This window comes from Mastomys coucha, unplaced genomic scaffold, assembly GCF_008632895.1.
Source record: "Mastomys coucha isolate ucsf_1 unplaced genomic scaffold, UCSF_Mcou_1 pScaffold16, whole genome shotgun sequence".
Taxonomy (NCBI): domain Eukaryota; kingdom Metazoa; phylum Chordata; class Mammalia; order Rodentia; family Muridae; genus Mastomys; species Mastomys coucha.
In genome coordinates this window covers 96,290,345-96,314,763 of record NW_022196898.1, presented here as the reverse complement: position 1 = coordinate 96,314,763, position 24,419 = coordinate 96,290,345, and the positions used below count along the sequence as shown (strand labels likewise).

Here is a 24,419-nt window from a genome sequence, read left to right as displayed (position 1 = left end):
TTTTTTTTTTTTCTGAACGTGACGTATAGTTGCATAAATTAAAATATTAGGTCCATGCACACGTGCTTTGAAAAACTTCCTTAGTAGTAAGTATACTTGGGTCATTTAAAAAAAACATTTATTTTGTTCTACTTGTTTGTTTGTTTGTTTGTTGTGTTTGAGACAAGGTCTCATTACATGGATCTGGCTGTCCTGGAACTCACTTATGTAGAACTGGCTGGTCTCCACCTCAGTGATCCGCCTATCTCTGCCTCCCAAGTGCTAGGGTTAAAGGTGTGTAAATTTTGCTTGTAATTAAGTATATGTGTGTCTGCCTATTCGGCAGCTCTGTGCATGTCCGTGCAGGAGTCAGTGGGAGCCTGAGTTGGAGTTCCAGGCTGTTGTGAGCCACCCACGGTGCTGCTGCAGGAACAGGGGTGCCTTCCTAGTCCCCTGTGTGGGCCATTGTGTCTATTAGTTCTCACAGCTAATGTAGACTGTTTCCTAATTGGAGACTAAAATCAAGAATGTGGTTTTTTTTATTATTTTTTTTTTATTTTTGCCTTTAATTCTGACTTCCTGCTGTATTCCGTTTTTTACTTCCCTGGCATGGCAGAAATATTGTTCAGCTCTTCTTTTGTTTCACTAATCAGTCCTTCCACGACTGTTGAAAATGTACCGTAAATCAGTATGTCCATCACAGTGGCTACTCCTAAAACTCACTAACCTTAGGTCCTTGGGTGTGTGTACTTTCCAAGCTTTAATGTTCGGATGGAAAAGACTGTGTCAAATATTTATAGATGTTGTGATTTTTCTCAAAGTAAAATACATTTTAGAATTACTGATTTTATATGCAGATTAGCCATTTATCACCTTTATTGTTACATTGGCAACAATCAATAATATATCAAAGGGAGCTTCTTAGAACACTAGCCTTGAAGGCAGCGTTCTTTTGGAGGTCTTCCATTCTGTTAATTATTTGCCATTCATTTGCTTCTGTTTTGGGGAGCCGCTTTCTTTATTTTTAAATTAACGTGAGTTTTTGCTTTAAAATCTACCATAGGTTAGGTTGTAAAATCTGAGAAAGATACTAGGAATGATTGAACTTAAGTATTAATGAGGCCCTGGTATGCCTTGCAAACCCCATTTATCTTCCAGGTTACTAAGGGAGTGTCTCCCTGAAACATATGCTCGCTACCCTGTGGCAGTCTCATTTCTCTTCACCTCCTCTGCGTGACAGAGAATGACATATGACAGCCATACAGGCTACATGTATTAGACATCAGTGTGGATTAGTGAATATCTCCTGACATCTTTCAACCCTGCCTCTGAACTCCTTTTGTCAACTTGACAGAAGTGATTCCAAGAGAATGCTAGTCTCGGCCTTGGGATCTCATGGCTAAAATGCAAAGCTGGGAAGGGAATTCCCTATCTTCGCTCCAGGAAGCACAAACAACATTTATAATCTCTTCTTATTGCAGGGGGCCTCTCCTGACTTTGACTTTCATGTCGGCCACGATTCTTGCTTTGAGAGCTTATTTTTCACAAAAGCATCTCCCTGCTTTTATTCTGAGTGTGAATGTAACACATCTTTATGAGAAAAGATAATTAAAAGGAATCATGATAACAATGTAACGTTGTTTATACTTTGGACCTTTTATATTATTTTCTTTAGACACATCTTTTTTTTTTTTTATTTTCTACAATGTACATAGTGATATTGTAGATAAATACAAAATCATGTATGAAACAAAGATAAATTAGTTTGCATCCATTATTGTGATAATGGCTTTAAATAGCTGTTATAAAACTCATCCTATATATAATTAAAAAGATTTACTTTCAACCTTTAACCTTCACTTACCAGACATTTGGTTTTTTTTTTTTTTGTTTAGGTGTTAACTACATAAATACCTTCATAGAAACTATTTTTTGTGTGGCAAGTTGTTTCCTAAGGCGGGAATCCTAGACTTCTGACTAGCTGGAGATGTAGGCAGGGAATTGCCTTTTTAAAGAGGGTGCATGTTGATAGGCAGTATAAGAAAGTGCTGATGTCTGTACACTTTATTAGCAGTGATGCAGAATAAAATAAAGGCCTTCTTTCTGTATTTCTAAATTGGGGACTTCTTGTAAGGATAAAAACACTTTTCGTATTCTTTGTTGTCAAGCAGTTAAATTTTGATGTAAACTTCCCATTGGTTTTGTTAGCCAGTTGGTCACATTTCTGAGGACTACAATTCATTGATGGTAGTGGTCTCATGGCATTTTTATTTTGAAAATATTTTCTAGCTTGCCTGGTAGTTTAATATTTATATTGCTAGGACACTTTCTTATAAGAATTTAAAATGAGAAGATTTTTGTAGTAAAATAATAAGACGACAATTAAATGCAAAATAACCATCCTGACTTTGTTACATTTGCTTTATCTCCCTTCTCTCTGGTTTATAGCTGTTTTCCTTAAATTTTCCCCCATTTTAATGGGGAAAAACCTCTTATATCCATGTCTTAAATATTTTTCATTTGCTTTCCCCATCACTCTTAAATATTTTTAATTGAAATTTGTCCATGCTTAGGGTTGAACCCAGGCCTTTACTCATGCTAGGCAAATGCTCTGTCCCCGGGGCTACATCTTTAGTCCCCAAATTCTGAAGTTAGTTAGTTAAAATGAATTGAATATTAACCGAGTTCTCTGTGTGGTTAAAGTTGATATTAAGTCAGGATAAGACCAGATTATTATGGTAATTGTTATAAACAAAATAGAAAAAGAAAGCATAGAAAATATCACTTCTTTTATTTTCAGTGATTTATCCTTGCTTTGAAGAGATTTCTTTTAAAAAAAAAAATCAAGATTTGATTTTATGCAATAGATGGGTGGATAGACCATTAAGAAAGGTAATAGGGAGGAAAGATGTGACTGTCTGAACTAAATATTTAAAATTAATTAAAATGATTTTGAAGTCGTAGATCCTTAGAATTGAGCACAAAGACAACACATCTTCGAAACCCTTCAGCCTTAAAAAGAATTTCCCAGAATGAAATAAATTTGGATGACATGGTTGTGTTTTGTGGAAGGGATTCCTCTGAAAGGAGAGCCAAGTAAAATCTTCTCTTATTTCCTGGCATATTTATAAGGTGCTGACCGACTGTCTCATTGTAATCATCTGTCCCTGTTTAACTGGTAGATTTGTGGCTTAGTCATCAGGTTCAGTTCCCCCCGCCCCCAGTCTCCCTTTGTTTTTTATTCTTTTCTTTGCAGGACTGGTGGGTCATCCCTCTCCTGAAAATCCAAACATTTGAGTGCAATGTGCTGTTTTTGTTGGTGCCTGTGGCTTTTGCCCTAAAGTCTTGGAAATGGTCTAAAACTTGAAAGACTCTGAGATCAGGATTCATTCTGGTCCTAAATGTTTTACAGAAGAGACAGGCAAGATCTAAATTGGTTGGTCACAGCCTGGTGTTAGAGTCAGTCGGTGCTGTTCCTGTTGTATGGAAGCCAGAAACTTCAGGAGGACATTGCTGGTGGCACATAGAGAACCCACTGGATTTTTAAAAAAAACCCTGTTTCTGTGTTTTATTTGTTTGTTTGTTTGTTTTTGTTTTGTTTTTAAGGTTGGATGGCTGTGGTTGGTAGTGGTGTCCAGTGATTCAGACAAGAACCTACTTAGGAAAGATTCTGGGATTTCTTGGAAGTCACGTTAAACCTTAAAAATCACAGGCAGAACAATGTGTATCATAATTTACTGCCCATGGCTGTGAGTCACGTGGGGATCTCAAGACCGGGATTCTCACTCAGTGTCATGACTGACTGTGTCCCTGAGTGTCAGCCATTGGTAGCCTCTTTGAGGAGATATGTATCCTGGAGATGTGGTTATTAAAATGTTCGGGCAATCAGAATTTGCATGATAGTGATTTCAGTCATTGACGCTCATTTGTTTTTAACCCAGACATGTGTTTGAAATACAGAAGCAGCAGCATGCCCGGCTTTATGACCCTGATTAAAGGAAGAGCGGAAGAGGTATCCCAGGATACAGGGTGTCTTCTTAGATTTTGTTATGTTTTAGTCCCAATTTGGATGCTTGGCAATGACCTTTTATCTAACGATTGCTTTGAAAAAAAAAAAAAAAATCCCTGAGCAACCATGCAGCCTGGCCTCTCCTTAATATTCCCCTCTATTCCCAGCTGCTCTGCCCTACTTTTATTTTACCCTACACAGATACATTATTTTAATAGCATCTTAATACGTTGTTTTATTGTTTAAAGTAACAACAGTTAAGAAGCAGTCATGTAAAGTGAAACACCGTTCTTTGTCCTAACTCATTTGGAGAAAGTTCATTTTGTGTTATTTTCTGGTAATTTTTTTCAATACCTCACAGTCATCATTTCTCTTGGTCCTGTGGCATGTTAGGGCTGCAAGACTAATGTAGGCCTGGATGGAGTGCCTCAGTATTAACTGGTCAGGAAAAGTGGCTTATGGAAATTTTATGTGCTTAGGGTCATATAATACTGTCCCTTGGCAATGTAATCAGAGATGTTCTATTTATTTCTTTTCATAGCAGATAATGATATTTTTGTGTAGTAGAAGTCATAATCCTTTTTTTCAGTCTTTCAAGGACAAAAATAGGTTACTGATAATATTTACCTTTACAAGAATAAAAATTGCTGATTAAACGTGTCTTCAGTAGTCTCTTGAGCCCTTGGAAGCCAGGACTCCAGTAAACAGAAATCTGGAGGGAAAAAAGTTGGCTATGGGTGCTTTAGGTGTTTTTCTTTTCCTTGTTGATGGAGTTGGAGAATTTTAGACTTGGAGAGGCAGCTTGGAGATTAGTGTAGTGTAGAACCTTGCACTTCACAGATGGAAGAAGAAAGACTCAGAGAGGTTGGTCCTTTCATCAAGCTTTTATTGCTGAGCCCAGCTTCGTCCCCATAGACTGTTACATTTGGCTTCAGCTGGTTGACAGATATTCCTACCACAGGAGGAATAAAATATATTCTCCAGAATAAAATATACTTCCAAATCTTGTGCACTCTTGTTTAACTTAATGGCTATTTTTAAAGAGAGAATTCATTTCAAGGTTTTCTTTGTTCAATACTGTTGCAGAGTAAAACTCTCCGGCTGGGCTGTGTCGCCACACGTCTACCCTTAGTACTTACTAGTATATTATTCTGGGCTAGTTTGAGGCTCACCCGAGCTGTATAGGGAGAAGAGTCTATCTCACCTACTTCCCTCAAAACAAAACAAAACACCAAAGCTATATTAAAATGGACTTGGTTTTGCAACAAAATAACCCAGCTATGCCAACTCAGCAGCTTTCAGAACATCTTGGAAATTTATAACAAGAAGCATATAGTTTTCTAAGTAGGGTTTCCCTCTGAAGTTATCAGATCTTGATGAAATGATAGTCAATTGACATTGTGAAAGCCTGGGAGTAATTATAGATAGTTTGTATTTCTCAGTGATTGTCATCATCCAATAAAGTCAGGACTCCTCCCCCGACCCGGCTCCCAATCCTCCAATCCTCCTTCAGGTTGGCCAGTGGGGTGTCTTTCTTTATTCTGCTGGCCACAGGAAGCTTGCTTAATCCTGGGCTCTGTTGTTAGACTTCCAGCAAACAGAACATCCTGAATAGCTCTCAGAAGCGCCTCCTCTCCTCCCATTAACTGCAGTTGCCACAGATCCTGCAACCCTGCTCTCTTTACTAGAAAGCTTGAGAGCCATCGCTCTGCTCTCTCAGCAGTGCTGCTAATTGATGGCGAAGATTGAGTGGAAAATCTTCAGTGACTAGAAAATACTGGAGATAGTTGTGAAGCCAGTTTGCAAGGTGGTAAATCTTTACCTCTCGGTCCGATCTCTGTTTGAATGCTGAGTGCAGAGGTGAAGAGTGAAGTACACCTTGCCACAGTCAGACGTGTTAAGCAAAGACAAAACCGGAACCATTTAAGTGACAGCATTCGACTATTTGAATTAACTTCGTGTTTGGCTTAATTTGTGACCCTAATTATTGCTAGCATCCGTGAGTAGATTTTTAGTTTAGTGTCCTGCAGGGATTTATAGCTAAGGCATAAATGCAACAATCATATAATTTCAAGTACTTCTGCTCAACGGATAAGACAAGTAAAAAGCATAATGCTGTAAAATTCTGAAAAGATGTGGACAGATCTTTTTAATCATTTTGCTCAAAAAAATTAAACAAGTTCAACTTAAAATAATACCTTGGTCTTTGGAAAGCCGACGTATCCAGATGTCTTCAGGTCACATATTTTAATAAGGTATGAAGACTCTGAAGAGAAGACACCTTTACACGTCACAGAGGACACTGTGTACGCTTGACTTTAAGTCCTTGGCTGTAGTTTAAAGGCATGGCTTTAGAAGAGAAGTTCCCCTATGTCACTGGAAAGGCTGGCTTCCGTCACATGTGTTTTGGAATGCGTTTCAATTGAGTATCGGTCAGAGTTCATTTACAGAGTTGACGTACCGCAGTAATTTAAAGGACACTTCAAACAGTTGACGTTGTACCGAAGCTAGAAGAATGGCCCAGGTTCTCACACTCCCTCACTTGCAAACATTCTCTCTCCTCACATACAGGCTTTTGAAACCTTCAGTTGGTCCAGAGTTACTCTGTCACCTGGTTATTGATAGGTGCCAGCCAGCCTATTGATTACTAATGTATGTGCTGGAGCAGAAATTCACAAGTATCTGCCAGCACCACAAGTTGATTTTGAGGGCTCAGTGTGGATAAGCTACAAGGCTCTCTCTCTATGCTTTGCAAAGTTGTGAGCTAGCATTCAGATCCTACTATGGTGTTAATAATATTCAGGTAACTCCTCCCCTCCCTCCTACCCTCTCCGCTCCCTAGGCTTTGAGGTTTTGAACACCTGTTGTATGTTAACATCATCAATTCTGTGACCATTTAATGTTTCCTTTCTGGTAGAGTGGCACATGCCTGTGGTCTCACCAATTATAAGGTACAGTCGGGATGTTTGGGAATTTGAAGCTAGTCTGGGCTACTTGACATCCTATTTCAAACAAAACTAAACAAACCAAACAAACCAAAAGATAATGTCTCCTTCAGAACAATACTGGTAATTTTTTTTTTTTTAGTTCTGATGAGGTTACTTTTGAAAACTGGTTTCTTTTAGAATGTCACACGCCTTTGATCCCAGCACTTGGGAGGCAGAGGCAGGCGGATTTCTGAGTTCAAGGCCAGTCTCGTCTACAGACTGAGTTCCAGGACAGCAGGACTACACAGAAAAACCAACCAACCAAACAAACAAAAAAGCCAGAGATCCAGATCTTCTGAATCCATATAACAACACAGTGGAGTGCAGTAAACTACTGACCAGGAGTGGTTAATGAGCACAGAGACTGACTGGTAGCAGTGAGGGCCTGCTTTTATTGGACAGGGTGATTTATTAAAGGTGCCTTTCCCCTACAAGGCTCTGATTTTACAAACTCTTCTGATTCTTTTTATATGTTCCAGTGAATTCCGTGAGTCTGGTGACAATATTTTATTCATGTATTTTTTTTTTATTTGTAATAGTGTACTGGCTTCTAAAACACATTCAAAGAGATTTAGCACCCAGGTAAGATTTTAACTATTTTTCATTCCTGGACCTGCAGTTGTTGTACTAGCGAGCGCCTGTAAGCAGCTCTGTTCAGAGTACAGAGGAGGCCTGCAGATTGGCTGGCTTGCAGAGTGCCATTGGGCTTTTTTTTTTTTTTAAAATCATGTAGGCTACAGTCACCTGAAAACCCAGTCAGCTGACACTGGTGTCTTCCCTCTGCACGGGGAAGTGCTTTCTTGGAAGGTCCAGGGATGAACTCAGCGTTACGCTGGGTTTCTGTGTTTTGGGATAATGCCTTGGAAGTAATTTTAGTGACATCAATTTAGACATGATGAGCAACGGTTGTCTCTAGTTCTTTGAAAATTCTCATGATCTTGTCCTGTGATTTTTCTCCTTCTAGGAAGTAGGCATATTTGTCATTTGACAAGTGATGACATTTTGCTGTGATATCTTATATCGGTGTGCACAGCCTGTCTGAAAATACCTAGCTTGGAAGTTTGTATTTTCTTTAGTGACCTTGCTGCACACGTGAAACTAATTATGTACATTTTGTTGGCAGAATTTTCACAGCATGCTGTTTAACATAAATTTCAGTGTGCACTATGTGCTGTCTGTGTTTAACACACACACACACACACACACACACACACACACACAGGTAAGTTGGCATTCAGAATTTCTTTTTCTTCCATAGTCATCATTAGTGAATGGATATCTGGGTTACATTGTTGTGTCAGACTGTTTCTGTTGAACTTAAAAAAAAAATTACAGACTCTGTGTTGAGGTAAATACATGCTACATACTGGATACATTTTTAAGTTTATTAATTTTGAAGAGGGAAGCTTGGTTTAGAATGGTGGGGTCAACAATGCTGTATTCTATGCACCTGATAGGTATCCTAGCTGCCACTATGGTGGTAAAAGGCTACTCTCAAGAATGCATTGAGCATGGATTTAGGTTTTCCTGTTCTCATACCTGGCACTCTGTCATGATCCTTAGCTTTGAAACTGTTACCTCCTGAATACGGAACCACCGAATCACATGGTAATCCTTGGTGGCACTTATTTATTTCACAAAGTCATCCATTCTAAAAATGAAAGTCGAATCCCTTTGGAAGCAACTCAAGTATAGATTGCTTTTTTCATAGCACAGATGTAAGGGAGTTGTAATGGCACTTTGAGAACAAATGGATCGTCCTAGCTAATTACCCAGAAGGAGATAGCTATTCTAGGGAGAATGAGTTATCAACTTAATATGGGATATATGTGAAAATAAATACTAATAGTCTCTAAGTACAGTTGATAAGTTTGTTATTTAAATATAAGGAGAACGTGAAAGTTTCCCGGGATTTATAGAAGCCTGAAGAAACCATTACTTTAATTGTATGTTTATAGTACTTTTAAAAATATGATTATATAGTGTCAGAGGGAGGGGGGAGTTGGGTACCCACTGATGACCCCATCAGGCTCCTGTAGGTAGTTCCTGGTCACATGAATGCTCTGATTGGACTAAATATGCCACAAACAAACCCACACGTTGGTGATCTACAAAAGGGACCAGTAAGGAGAGGAGGGATAGGTGTGGAGTGGGGGGAAGAGAGGGTGTGGGGATCACCATCAGAATGTATTGTCTGCATATGGAAATAGTCAAATAAACTTAACAAAGAAGTGAAATAAAGCTCCCAGCAGTGAAGAGTTTTCTCTTTTATTTAGCATTTGCAAATGTGTATGCGGTCACCATTGTCTCTGCTCATATCTTTCCTTGTTTCTTTATGCTCACAGTCTCTGTCATCTTAGAAGAATTATCGGTATATTCTCCATTTACTAGAAATATAAACAAACATTCATGCTTTGGGCACCTGATAAGTACTATACACCCACCAAGAATTTTTAAAGAAAGGTAATGAATAGTATTTAACTTTGCTTTGGAAATAAAAGTTAGCATTTACATTAAAAACTGAATTATTAAATCTAACACTGTGGCTCCCCTCCCTCGGCATTGTAAATAAAGAGCTGTCGGTCCATTCAAGAGTTAGGAAGGCAAACGCAGCTGGTCCAGAAAGAGAGGGTCTAGCTAGTGCATAAAATTCCTGTCAGCATTTTGAGGCTGCATTCTTTTGGGGTATCTGTTATCACTGAATAGAAAACTGTTTCAAATTGACAGGCAGACAGAACGTAGTGCTGAATGTGTAAATTGGAATCATCGCATCCACCAGTCCCCCTCACCAGGTGCTGGCTTGGCTCGTGCTTCCTTCCTTCCGCACAAGTGTGGAGAGAGTGCCAGGGATCGTGGGTTTTTTTCTTCGCCCCAATTATTCCACATCTCTTCCAGTGTCTAGTTCTTTTCCTAAACAGCCTGCCCAGGTGTTTTTGGGGAATGCCTTGCAGGATAGTACAGGGGTGCAGGTGCTCTTGTGATGGAGGTTGCTGAGCGGGGCTGGAGGAGCAGGCCCATCTGTGTGAGGATCATGGCTTTCAAGGGATTTACCCCGTGACAGGCAGAGAACGGTCACTGTCAGTGTTTTGTTGGTCTTGAGATGCCAGTGAGACTATAATTGTGGGAGTTGGTGTTTTAAGAAAATTAGACTGCTTAATTAGGCTTTATGTTTGCATCTTTTTTAAAAATACTTTGATTTGCAAGCTATTTGGATAACTGGTAAAAATTTCAAGGACTGCAAAAACATGAAAGCAACTCAAGTGTTAGTGAAGGAATGTTGAAAGCAAATCTTGCCCTTCCTAGGAGTTTTTTTTTCTTTTTTCTTTTTTTTCTTTTTTTGATCTTTCTGAAAAAAATTACTACATGATGTAATTGAGTTTCTTCTTGTCATTTTTTGAAAAAAAATTTGTAATATGATACACTTAAAGATAGAATTTAAAATTTTATTCTCTTTGAATGTCTATCACAGTTGGTTGGTCAGAACTATTCAAATTAATGTATGCTTGAAGCACTTGTAACAGCGCTACTATTCTTGAAATTAAACAACTTGGCTCACAGAATGATACTTTAATTAGTTTGGTTAATTGTGCTTTCTTGACTAATGTAAATATTTTTTCTAGAAGAGTGTATGTTCTATCTCTTGCTTATCCCGTGGGCGGTTCTTGATGTATTATCCACTAAAGATTATATATTTTTTTAACTTTCATTTTTCTAATCTTTATAGTATGGGAAGATAATGAAGTGCTAAGTGTTGAGAGCATGAACATTTTATTGCCTTCCTGTAACTTCTCTTGGCCTTTGAGAGTTCTCCTAGCCTCTGCACTGACCACACAGTGGTAGATCGAAATTTCCTGGCACTCATCCTTCCAACTCACATGCTGGCATTTTTTTCATTTGTACTGACTTAGTGCCTGTGTGCATTCACTCAGTGCTCAGCATTGACACAGTGGATAGGGACACTTCTGGGGGGGGCGCAATACAAAGGTAATCTCAAAAGCAGTAAAACGTGGGTTATTGACATTTAAAATATTCATTCTGAGAGAGAGAGAGAGAGAGAGAGAGAGAGAGAGAGAGAGAGAGAGAGACAGAGAGAGAGACAGAGAGAGACAGAGAGAGAGAGAGACAGAGAGAACGCGTGCGCACGCGAGCCCATGCGTACCACAGAGGACAACCTGCAGGTGTCGGCTCCTTCCTTTTGTCATATGGGTTCAGGAGATGGAACTCAAGTTATTAGTCTTGGCAGAAAGTAACTTCACCCTGAAGATCCAGCTTGGGCATGATTCATGTCTTTAGAAAACATTTTATTTTTATTTATGTTTTGTGCATATGCATGTGTAAGTAAGTCTATGCAACGTATGGATGGATGTCTCAAGAGTCCAAAGGAAGACATTGGATCCCGAATTGGATTCATATCCTCTGTTGGAGCAGTCGGAATTCTTAACTCAGGAGCCATCTCTCTAGCCTGATAGGTTATCTCATATCCTCTGCTGGAGCAGTCGGAATTCTTAACTCAGGAGCCATCTCTCTAGCCTGATAGGTCATATTTTAATTCACATTTACCACATTAGTGGGCTTGTGAAAGTTGTTCAGCTTGATCCTGTGTTTTATTTTCATTATAAAATTTCAAAATTCCTTCTTTTTAGAAGTGTCAATATTGAACCTGGGGGTTATTGCTCAGCCTGACGACCTTAGTTAAATCCTTGGAGTACATGGTAGATGGAAAATACAGACTCCCACAGGTTTTTCTATGACCTACATTCATAGATACATGTACATACACACGCATGTACACACACACACACACACACACACACACACACAATGGCATGCATGTGCCCATATACATATATACATAGACACATTCATGTACAAACACATAAATAAATATTTTACAAATGATTAAAAATAAAATTGATGTTTAAAGACCACATATTCAAATGGCTGTCCAAGAGTAATTATTTGGTTTCTGCCCTGTGTTCAGAGTGTCCTGTGCTAGATGTGGTTTAGCACTTATGGGCCTTATTAACCAGGGGTTTAGAGAGGGCCCTGGCCCTGGCATGGCATCCAGGGGAAGTTGTAGTGCCCAGTTGTCCAAATGGACTGGAATTGCTCATGGGGTAGGGTGGGGTGGGGGCGGGGAAGGCATCTTGGATGAGGGAGTGCAGTGTGGTATGTAAACAGTAGGAAAGCAGAGGAGAAGTTATCAGTGGCTGAGACTGGAGGCTCAGTGAGATGTGACTGATGAGGGAGAGGAGGAGTCCCTGAAATCTGTTGTTGGCTGGGAAGAGAGAGCCATGGTGGTTACCGTGTGAGGTTTACAAGGTGAGGCAGAAGCCAAACCTGAAGTGGCAGGTATATCCCGAGTCTGTTTAGAGGCTTAATCGTCAGGATCAGAAATTCCCTTTGTACCTGCTACTTCCTGTCTCTTAACTTGGCTTTCTTTCTTCTCCTCCTCAGCTCTGTTGTCCGACTCAGGTTTCATCTCTCCCAGTTTTATTGCCACATGGCCTATAGCATCTCAGGATCTGCTCTGACCACAGAATCACCATTGTTTCGCAATTAAAATTCTTGAGGAGCGTTAAGTAATGAGGCAGGACCATTTTTCAAAGAACCACATATATTGCCAGGGTTTTGGGTTTCTAGTTGCTCATGGGTTCTCATGCGCAGGCTGGGTTTGTCCCCTTAGAACAGTCTGTAATTAGAGTATTGAATAAGGACAAACAACATGCTGGTGGCTGTGATCATTTGTATCTGGAATGTTGAAGTGCAGGTGCTAGCCATCAAGGTAGATGATGAACTCGCCCCACTTGGACCTGGGAGAATAGGAAAAGGATGCTGGAGATGTAGCTCGAGTACAGTGAGTATCTGGTATGCAATATAAAGATCAACCCCAGTACCATATGAACTAGGTGTGACAGCAGATACCTGTGAAATACTTGGGAAATGGTGACAGGGAAGTCAGGAGTTCAAGAACATGCTATACATATGACACACCCAAGGCCAACGTGGGCTGCTAAGGAGACCCCATCTCAAAAGCAAATTAGAAAATGGAGAGATACAAATTTGATCTTTGTGGAGTCAGTTTAATGAAGTTAATACTGTTAAAGTATAAGTTACTGCAATGATTTGCAGAGACAAGCTTGTCAGTAGTATAATCAATTCCAGAATTAAATATTCCCAAAGCTTTAATATCCCATAATTTATAATGTGTTTACTGGAAGTCTTGCTTTGATTAAATAATAGATGTGAGTACACAGAAATGACGTTCTAGCTTTTCTCTCAACTTAGTACTTTCAGTTAAAATCTACAGCTACCATGACCCCTTATTGAACTCATCAGAATCTCAGGCACTGGATTACATGTTTTATATTCACTGTCCTGGGTCATATTCCCAAATGATCTATGCAGTTCAGAGTATTTTGTCAAATTTGTAGCCGAGGAAATGAACCTATAGTTAGGAGAAATAGGCAGAGTAAATCAATACTGTGTAATGATTGCAGAGATACGTTCATCCCCTGAACTAACACAAAATTCACATTGCTTGTAAATTTGTATAAGGACTATCCACTTTTATATTATATTCATTTGTCTGTCTGTCTATCATCTCTATCGTGTGTGTGTGTGTGTGTGTGTGTGTGTGTGTGTGTCTGTCTGTCTGTCTGTCTGTCTGTCTGTCTGCCCTCATGTGCCATGGAGGTCGGAACACAGCTTGCAGTAGCAGATTCTCTTATTCTGCTCTGAGTCCCATGGAAGGAAGGCTCTCAGCTTGACAGGCTCGGCTGCGGGTACCTTTACCACCTTGTCAGCTCTCACACATCTACTCTTATTTACATTTACTTTTATTTCTTTGTTTTGGGGTGTTTCTCAATGCCTGTACGATGGCCATTTACCACCCTGGTTTAAGAAGGAAGCGATTGTAAAGGTCCATGCCTGTATGAGCATGGCTCTTGCTCAGGCTAGGTCTGTCTGTACAGCCCCGACAGCATGTTGGGAAATGGAAGAGACAGCATTCAGCATATGCTTTTGTCTCTGGTGCCAGACGTCTTATTTAACTTGCTTTTTTAATTGCATTGACTAGATATTTTGGCACCACATAGATGCAATGTTAGAAATCCTTTATCAGCGCACAGATGGCTCTTTCTGGTGGCAGCCTTCATATAATACCACTGTCTTCTCATGCATTCACCATCGATGGAGTGCTTGTATGCAGGAAGGTTTTGTTTTTCATAGTACACATACATTTCAGAAATTATCATGTAGTTTGTACTACTTTCTTAGTAAATAACTTAAAAATGTACCGTGTAAGTGGAGAGAAATGCAGAAACCCGCGTGTAGTTTGAGAGTAAGCTCTTGGACCAGACATGAAGACAAAAGCCAGCCTGTGACGGCTCTATCTTGGGAGAGGAAGATAAGGGACATAAGCAATTATGAAACGTGTGTGTGTATTTACTCAGCAGTTAATCTTCACCTAGTGCTGTCAACCACAAGATCATTGTTATATTTGTAAAATGGTCCTTGAAAGTGCACAGAAATGCATTTTATCTCAAATAGGAAACTAAAATGAATGATTAACTGGGCCAGGGAAATGAGGACATACAGAAATAAAAATGACTACCATAGGACCTCAGTGACAGTGACATTGGAAAGGAAGGAGAGGTAGCCCTCTGACCACCTCCAGGATAAACCTCGTCTTAGACACCAACACTCACTATCTTATTCCTTGATAAATTACACTTTTGACTTATAATGGGGCTAAATGTGGAACTTCTTACAAGAAGGGACAAGGCAGCTATGGTGACACTGGGACGTGAATTAGTCACTGAGCCTCAGTTTGATTGGCCATTATTCCACTCAGGAAGGCCTGCATTCATTGAGGTTTTAGTAAGGGGACTTGTTCTGGTTGTTATGAAGAATTAAGAACACAGTGAACATTACTTTGCGTATTTCCCACATAAACAGCTTCTTTGGGAAAGAATCAAAGGATTCCCCAAATGCTTCGACCCAAAACACAGTCTACTCTTCTATCCACTGTTTGCTCTCTGCCTAAGTAGGTCATACCTTCTAGACTTGGATTGAGCTGACAGAGCAGGGCACTGTCTGATTTACTGGTCTTTCTATTCTTCTCCCCTTTCCCTCCCCTACTGTGTGTGTGTGTGTGTGTGTGTGTGTGTGTGTGTGTCTGTCTGTCTGTCTGTCTATGTGTGTCTGTTTGAAACACTTTGTAGTGTTCGCTGTTCTGGGATGCTTTGTGTTCTCCAGGCTGGCCTCAAGCTCACGGAGATCTTCCTGCCTCTGCCTCCTCAATTCTAGGATTAAAGGCATGGGACACTGTGCCTGGGCTAGTGTTCTTTATACATATACATAAGAACACTGTCGCTGACTTCAGACACACCAGAAGAGGGCGTCAGGTCTCGTTACGGGTGGTTGTGAGCCACCATGTGGTTGCTGGGATTCGAACTCGGGACCTTCGGAAGAGCAGTCAGTGCTCTTACCCGCTGAGCCATCTCACCAGCTCTATGTTAGTGACCTTATTTCTTAAATTCTCTAATGCAAGGGTTTATTTATGTCAGGGACAATGAAAACGTGGCACCTTTAAAAAAAAAATGATAGCAAATTAAGAAAAACAACAGGAGGAGCAAAGTAATTTGTACAATGTAGCGTCTGAAGGAAGAAAGTATGGCGCATACATTCATTGTTATTTTTGTGGGTGCTGTCTAGTTTAGGAGATGTGTAGATTCCCCACTGCTGTGGCTTGCTTTTAGCTTGCTGTGGTGTTTTAAAAGCGTGCCCCTGAGTTTTGTGATTATATAACATGCACTGTTTATTTTTTGACATACTGGGAGCTTTTTGTGTGAATAAATAAAATGTGATGTGTATCTGTATGCAATTAGTCATCCAGAGCACAGCATTCATGTCTGAACATCAGATTCTTTGTGATACTTAGTCAGAGGATTAAGAAGACGCCGCTAATGAAAGACGAAAACCTAGCAAACTCATGGAGAAAGGTTGCGTGTAACTTAAGTGGCCTTAGAATGCAAGGAAAAACAGTAGCCGTCAATCTTTGGGCGTTGTGTTGTATCGCTAGCCATGGCTGTGGCCCGAGATGGATTTCACGGTGGAATCACCATGCCCGTGTCACCATATTCTTTTTATTTTTGTCCCTCGCCCCCTAGTTGGCCCAGAAAGAAGAACCCTTGTGTTACCAGTGCTATTTCTAACCTTCATTTTTGCAGTGCTTAGATACACCCCTCAGAACCCCAACACGGCTTTTCATGTGGTTTAAGTGAATCAGTTTTGTTGTTAGGAATTTAAATACTTGAAGTTCTTTTAAAACAAAAAGTTATGCTATGAACTTTGTTGACTTAAAAAAAAAAAAGAAAAAAGAAAAAAGCAAATCCAAAAATTATAAAACCTAAAAAGAGAACAGAAAAGTACTTGAGCTTTTGAGTTCTAGAAATTTATGGGTTTTTTTTTTTTTTACAATATTTAAAATTACCCCCCCCCATACATGGGAAAAAAACCTACTTGGTTGATTTTCTGTATTTTAAAGAAAAAAAAGACACATTAAGATTTAGAAGCTTTTTTTGTTAACTATACATTAATCTCTCATACGTGTAGTGGATATTTATACTCCTTCGACATGTGAGTTTATTGTTTGCTGTGGTAACAAGACAAAGGAGGTGTTTTGGGAAAACACACTGTCTGTACATGCTGGCTCTAACTCGAGCATCCTTAGTTAACATGGTTTAGACATTTGATGGGAATGGAGCCAGTTCTTGTGCTATCTCTAAACAGATAGCAGACCTGGAAGGGTGTGTTCTCTGCTTTAGAGTCTGCGCACGGCTGCACACTTGCTACCCAACGCTGCTTTCCTTCTTCTCAGAAACTAGCTTCCTTCTGGCTCACAAGGTATGCAGTTGTCTTCCCAGTGCCTGGCCTTGCCTTGTTTCCTTAATTCTCATTACGAATTCTCATCAATATTAGGAACTGTGCACACTTTACTGCCATTTTAATTGGATGATTAACTATCAGTGTTTTATCACACAGCTAGTTATGCAAAAGAGTTACTGATTTGGGTCTTAAATCAATTTAAGGAGTTCCTCTACCACTTGATCAGAACTGTCAGGGTGTCTGGGCAGGTTCTAGGCTAAAGGTGTAGCTTGACGTTCTTATGGGCAGGATAATTTATGTTCTATTGATTGTGTCATTATCTCTTCGAAAATGCCCCTGAAGGTTTGATGGACATGGAACCCAACCTTTTCCATCACCAGTTAGGTTGTTTCAGAAGGATTTCAGCTTCATGGTTCTACCTAAAACATTAGACTGATGATTCTTTGGTTGTCACTGAATATGGCAAACAATAATTGATTTAAAAATATCTTTAGCTTGTCATTTTCTTTCACTTACAAAAGGAAAAATAAATCTTCCAAATTTGAAGCTTAAGTGGGAATATCAGATTACAATGTGAAATTATTGGAGCATTTGGGTATTAAGGAATTAATACAGACACAGATGTGTAAGAGAATGAAGAAAATAAGTTTTGAAAATATATGTGTCAGTCAAAGCCAGAGCATTGGACATACTAGGTAAACATTGGACTCTTGACCTGCATCTCTGATCCTGGAAATGGATACCTGAGTGGTTCTAAGAATTAAGTCACAGCACTGGAAGGAAGACAAAGTGGTTTGTGTTGTTTTTACTTCTGTCCCAGGTGACAGTGTGTACCCATTCTGTGAAATCAAGACCAGCTGTACAGCAAAGCTGGGTGAAAGCTTTGTGATCAGTAGCTGGAGCTAGCTGGGGTAAGAATGTGAATTAAAAATTAGATCTATGGTTCTTAAGCTACTGATAGACTAGCTAGCTTTAAGACTTCCTGTGTATGAAACTCATCTCAGTTCTCATAGGGTCTTACACGCATGGGAGACATTTAACTTATGGAAACTAAAAGAGGATGGAACTGGGGGCTTGCCTAGTCATGGCTTTTGTCTGTGTATCTCATAGATATAGGCTAGTGTCCAAGGATTCTTAGCTTGTTCATCCATCTGTCCATCTATCCATCTATCCATCCATCCATCCATCATCTATCCATCATCCACTTATCCATCCTTCCATCCATCCGTCCATCCATCTGTCCATCCATCCAGCTGGCATCAGCAGATGGCCGTCAGGCCAGCTTCAAACTCTGGATCCTACTACTTTAACCTGTGAAGTACCACAGTTACTGGTTTTTGCCTTGTACCTCAGACTAGCAGGTTTTATAGGATATGTGCAGAAAAGGTCTTTGGAAATTTGGAGAAAGTCCTTTAAACATGTGTGGCCGTCTTTCTGCGTCACCAGGCCAGATCCTTCACTGGAGTGCCGAAGGCAACAGTGAGACAGAGAGAGCACTGGTGCCCCCCTGGGCAGATCCTTAGGATGCTGGAAGTGGAAGTGCTGGCTCCAGCAGCACAGCGGCAGCTGGGTGGGAAACTTCAGTCTTGGGCTGTTGTTTAAATTTGATTTAGTATAAATTGAGATTTAATTGTTTATATTGGCCTTATTATAACCAAGAAATGAGGTATCATATAGAGAGAGCCTGCTGCAGAATAGACGAGCGTGTTTTCCCACACAGAAAGCCTGGTAGTTGAGTTGTATATATTTAGTGTTAGGCACCAAAAAATAATGGAGTTGTCTGAAAAGATTAGAAGTCAATACATTTGACCCAAATGTATTGAATTATGTGTCACAAGTATTAAATCACCTCTCAGAATCTTGCAGTTCCTTAGAACCAAGATTAAATTACTCTGAAGAGCAGCAGATCTTTTCTTCCTTCAGCCACCTTAAGTGTTGATAGGACCAGCATTAAAAATTATAGCTCGCTGATGCCAAATGGCGTCTACTTTGTGAGTAGAACTAAGAATCCCAGAGTTCAGGTTTTCATCAGTGTAAGTAACCACGAGACCCGGCGCCGAGTTTGTTTGATTTTCAACATTCTGAGCTTTATCCCTCACTGTTTACTTAGCATCCTTAGCAGACCATAATGTTATGGCAAGAGCCATCGACGTCCCTAAGTAGTAATTCTCTATGTATCTCAGGGCTTGATTCTGTATATCATAACTGTAAATGAGATGCTGGTGTGAGCCAAAGGGCTTGTCCAACATGGAGACTTAGATAGGGGGTGGGTGCATAAAGGCCATGTGAGGTTCCTTACTGCAGCATGTCTCTGGGCAAATACAGATGGATTCAGTGAGGTTCTGTTTCTTCTCTGAAATACCCAGTGTTTTCTCCTGCAGCATTGGGGTAGTCATGACATAAGCCTCTTTTGTTTTCTCTGGAAGGACTATGGCTGCCTTGTGTAGAAAGAATGAAGTGGCAAGTAGGTGTAAATGGAAACTTTTTTGTGTTATTTCTTTTAACTCCATGATTATTTAGCACTGCTCAGTGTGATCAGTGCCTTGTTTTTTTATATCTTTTTACCATGGAAGTTTCAATCCAGTGAAGTAGGAAAATGGGATTTCCTCATTTTCTTTGGTGCGGTTGTCTTGGAAGAGTCATATCCCAGTGTCCTGGAATGCAGCCAGCACTCCTCTGCCCTCTGCTGCTTGACAGTTGTGCTCCAGTAGAGACAGTAAACTAGCTCCATGGCTTTGGCCTTTCAACTTTGCCTTTGTATTTCTGAAATTGGTACCATAGTTTTTTTTCCCTGAAATTCTCTGTAATTTAATTGTTTACAGTTTGCTTTGACACTAGCCGGCATTTTCAGTATTGTAAGTTGAGGAGTAAGCCACGTACAAAATTGTATTGCCAGGTTTTTGGTGATTGAATGACACATAGGAATAACAACCGTATGTAATATTGACACGATGTGTGCATTAGAACTAAGTATTATGTAAACTAAAGGAAAAGAAGAAATTGACACAGACCAAAAAAAAGAACTAAGTATAATATAATAGTAGAAGTTGGAAAAATATTGAAATTGAAAGTATTTAAAGAATTTTTGTTTCCTTGAATCTATGTTTTGGCCTTTTATTTGGGTATATAAAATGCTCACACAGTGTTATTTTATTTATTTATTTATTTTAATCTATCTATCCAACCACCCTTGTTTCCATATGTAAAGAACACTGTGGTCTGCTTTCAAGGCTATTTATTTATTTTTTTATTTACTTATTTATGTCTCCACATATAGAGAGCGGTCTCCCCGACCAGATAGCTCTGGGGCTGCCTGCTCTATAGCAGTGTCCGCATCTTACGAACTCCTGTGTTTTCTGAAATGTGAGATTTACATTACTGGTTAGAACCAATACTCTATTCTCCCAAGAAACACCTGGGAGGGAGGTGGCCTTTATTAGTCGGTTTTGTTCTTATATCCCACAGGCATTCCACAGGACAGGCCCCAATGGGGCCATCTGTCATGCTTAGGCAAGGTATGGCAGACTGCTACAAGTCTCTCTCTGAAAAATTCTACTTAAAAGTTCATTCAAAATAATTTCATTAAACTTTTCAATACAAATTGTGATTTTTCTTTTTTTTAAGTTCAGAAAGTCCAGTGACCTTCTGAATGGAGGGCATATAATTTGTGCTTATAGCCATAAGATAGTGAATTTTCTCTTCATTATAAATGAAGGAAGAAAGAGCTCAAGCTGCAGAAATAAGTTCTAGCCAGGATCATTTAAACCACTGGCTTTCAACCTTCCTGACGCTGTGATCCTTTAATATGGTGGCTCAGGTCGTGGTGACCCCCATCCAGACGTTATTTTTGCTGCTACATCATAACTTTAATTTTACCGACACTATGAATCATAGTGTGAATAAGGTAAATATTTTGGAGACAGAGTTTTGTCAGAGGGGTTGTGACCCACAGGTTGAGAACCCCTACAATCATTCCACTAGTAGAACCAAGATTTGGGTCCAGATTTCATCTAAGTGGACTGAGTTCTCAGCTGCGCTGTTCTTACCAAAATCTTGTGTCTTCTTGTGTCTGTTGCCCACTGCTTGACGTGGCACTCCACGGAGGTCATCCTCCAGGTTTTGGCGGTAATTGCTGTCAGTCCCTAGGAGGCTTCTCAGAGCTGGAACACATCCTGTCTTATATCGTAAGCTGAGCCCCTCCTTCCGTGTTCCCAGCTCAGTGCTTTGTCCCCTCATAAGTCCTGTGATGAGCAGGACCTGTCGCTTGATGTGTCTAATTCTGCCTCATAGAATAGTGTTTGACCCCTCTTAGCACAATGCAACTATGGACTGAATGGAAAAACACAACTTTGTCTATATTTAGACTTCTTTAACTATGTGGAAATAAGTACGTTGATTTAAAAATGTGTGAATGATTATAATGAAAACTAAATGGTAAGGGGTGGTTAAATTTTAAGTTGTTTCGGTGGCATTCCAATGTTACCTGAAGTGAGGCCTAGTGGTTCAATTCTGTAATCCCAAGACTTGAAAGGGCGGAGACAGGAGGCTTGCTATGCATTCAAGACAGTCTTAGGCTACAGAGCTGAGCTATGCATTCAAGACAGTCTTAGGCTACAGAGCTGAGATACTTTTTTCAAAACAAAGCAAAACAGAAAAGTTAATGTATTTTCTAGAATAGGAACATTTTTATTGAGATTGTTCTTTATGTAATATGACATTTTTTACCATAGGTTTTGTGTTTTGTAAAAAGCAAGCTAATCTTTCATTGTCCAGTTAAGATTGACTTTTGTAGCTTGTTAAGTTGATTGTATATGTTGCACACAACAGACTCCTAATTTCAATATATAGGCTTTTGTGCATTTACACGTTCATCCAATCAAGACCTTGTCTGTGTATCCTAGGAGTCTGTACGTGATTCTTAGCAATCTTAGCCAAGGGACAGCTCGAAGCACGCACAAGTGGCAAATACATGCCTCTTATCCTAGAATGTAATTTTTTACAGTTAAAAAGAGCATTATGTTTTGGAGTTGAATTGCCTGAGATCTGTGTACAATATAAAGTGTCAAATAGTGGTTACTTACGAAAACTGAGTAGTAGAACAATTCTGTGTTTTGTGTGTCTTGTTTGATTTGGGGCAGAAATAATTGCTTTTATTGTTCTTTAGTAATTACTGAATTGTGTGTGTTTTATAATGAAGGAGCCTGCATGTAGTGTTTGCTACATTTCTGGACAAAGGCCTTCTTGATGAACCCCATATGAAGAATGGGGTATTTTTAGGGTGTCTAGGAAAACAAGCAGAGCTTTGGGTGTTTGATTTCCTGTACTATATAGCTCTTTCTAGGTATGAGAGAGAGAGAAAGAGAGAGAGCGAGAGCGCTCATGAGCACTGCAGTGCATGAGAGAGAAAAAAAACCACTCAGACCCGTGAGAGTTGAGTTTTCTGTCTAGTTCTGTATTTGGGAGCAACTCTAGTTAGGTGTGAATCAGTGTCTGATTACCCCTAGTTTATTTTCATCTACTGACTTTAGATGGATAGATTAAGACACCAGATAGGGCACGACATTTGCTTACTTGGAATTGGTAATACCAGCTACAGTCACTAAGATAATCTGAACACTTAATCGCAAACTCAAGAGGAAACAATTCAATTTAAAAACTCCATATGATAGCTATGCTTCATTTGCGAGAATGTTCTAGGATTAACTCGCACCTCTACGAAGAGCTTAGATGTTACTTATCATCATTAGATTATTGCTTGTACCCCTCTCCCTCTCCTGTGATTGAACCCAGAGTCTCACACGTGCTAGGTAAGACCTAGCCACTAGCACCATCCTGAACCCCACGTTGCTTATCTCTGTGTTACACAAATGACTTCAGCTTCTTTCCAGCTGTGGGGTCCTTAAAGTTTCAGAGCTAATAGCGTGATTGACAATGTAATAAAAGCTGGGTGGTCCTCCCCAAGTAAAATGGTAGATTAACACAAAATTATATCAGTGCATTCTACTTCATGATGCAAAGCAGTACTTTTGCTAGGGGTGTGTGTGTGTGTGTGAAAAATTACTGGCTTTATTTTTATATACCTTTGATGTTTAATGGATGATGTTCTGTGCCACTTGTATATGCTGAGTATTATAATACACACTGTTGGTATTGTGGCTCTGATGTAAGTTATTCTGAGCACTAAGGAAGGCACATATCCATGAAACTCGACAAAGGTGAGCTTCATAGGTCTCTGTCATCACCACACCCTTGTCCCAGCTTTCTCTATTCTTTTCACACAGCTAACAACTTGGTAAAGGATAAATTGGATCCCATTCTCTTACAAACCAATAGTGTGGCTTTGGTCTCCCCAACTCCGTGGCATCTCGCAGCTGGGTTTTCTCTCCCTCTAGCTGTGCATAGTTTGGGGGTCCATTGACTTGAGGCACTGGCTCGTTTTACTCTCTTTATGTCCATTATATATAGATGTCATGTTCCTAAGTGATGCGTGGCTCAGAATGCTTCTGTTCCTTTTATGATTTTTTTCCCCTTTGGCTGGTGTTTTCCAATCGCTGATAGGCTGCTTGTCAATTCAAAACATCTTTCTCCTTATAGGACTCATATATAGACTCAGTCTTTTTTTCTCTATTAACATTTTTAAATATTAGTCTTTGTATGTGTTTTATGTTTTTTTGTGGGTGGAGCACTCCTGTTATTTGCACAGAAGTATTTCTTCACTTGAGCCATACTACAGCTCTGTTTAAATCATTCTTAAGTGCCATAGACAGTGTTTACTGTATTATGAGCTGGCCTGCACAAGGTGAACAGGTATGTGACCCAATCAGAGGTTCAAGCAGTCCTCTAGTGAGAACCGAATGGCACGTTGATCATCTAACTGTTGACAGTAGGATGTAGCTAACTGACTCTGGGAAATTGGGTCAAAACCAGTAAGACTAGGTGACTGGATTTGCTATTTGCATATTTATCCTAAGAGGCTCCAGCACCCGGCATTTTTTCTTGCTGGTGAGACTTTGGGCCTCATGGTTGCTGTGAGGAGAGAGGACTGAGAAGAAAGGATTTGGGAACTGTAAGACACATGGGAGGCAGAGAGACTGTTAGGAAGGCATTGGGTTCATGAAATGGTCTTAGCTAGGTCACACAGGACCCATAGCTGGGATGGAGGCTTGACTGTGTGGGGGGGGTGCCAGTGCGTGGAGAAATGCCCTGTCCTCCGGGGACCCTTGCTTACAATCACTCCCTTTGTCCTTCTGTTGATGTTGTTAGGGTGGGTGCTTTGTCTTCTTGCAATTTTGCTCAGAATGTGTTCATTTCTCAAATATCAGGAATGGGAAAATTCAGATGTTGTTGGATCAGAGCTTTCTGATTTCAAGAGTCTTATTTTAAACCAGCCAACCAGCCAGCCAGCCAACCAACCAACCTACCAACCAATTAAACCAAACCCAAAACAAACAAACAGAAAAAAAAAACTCAATTAGAAAGTCTCTGTATTCCTTTTTAGTTACATTGCTGCTGTTCCTCTTTCCCCTCCCCCTTATCCCCTCCCCCTCCTCCCC

General features: G+C 39.9%; 1 protein-coding gene across 44 annotated transcripts in view; it reads left to right on the top strand.

Annotated features, from left to right (window-relative positions):
* The window catches only part of Adgrl2 (adhesion G protein-coupled receptor L2), a 636,717-nt gene that overhangs the window by 502,276 nt on the left and 110,022 nt on the right, over positions 1 to 24,419 (top strand). The gene's annotated exons all lie outside the window — the stretch shown is intronic.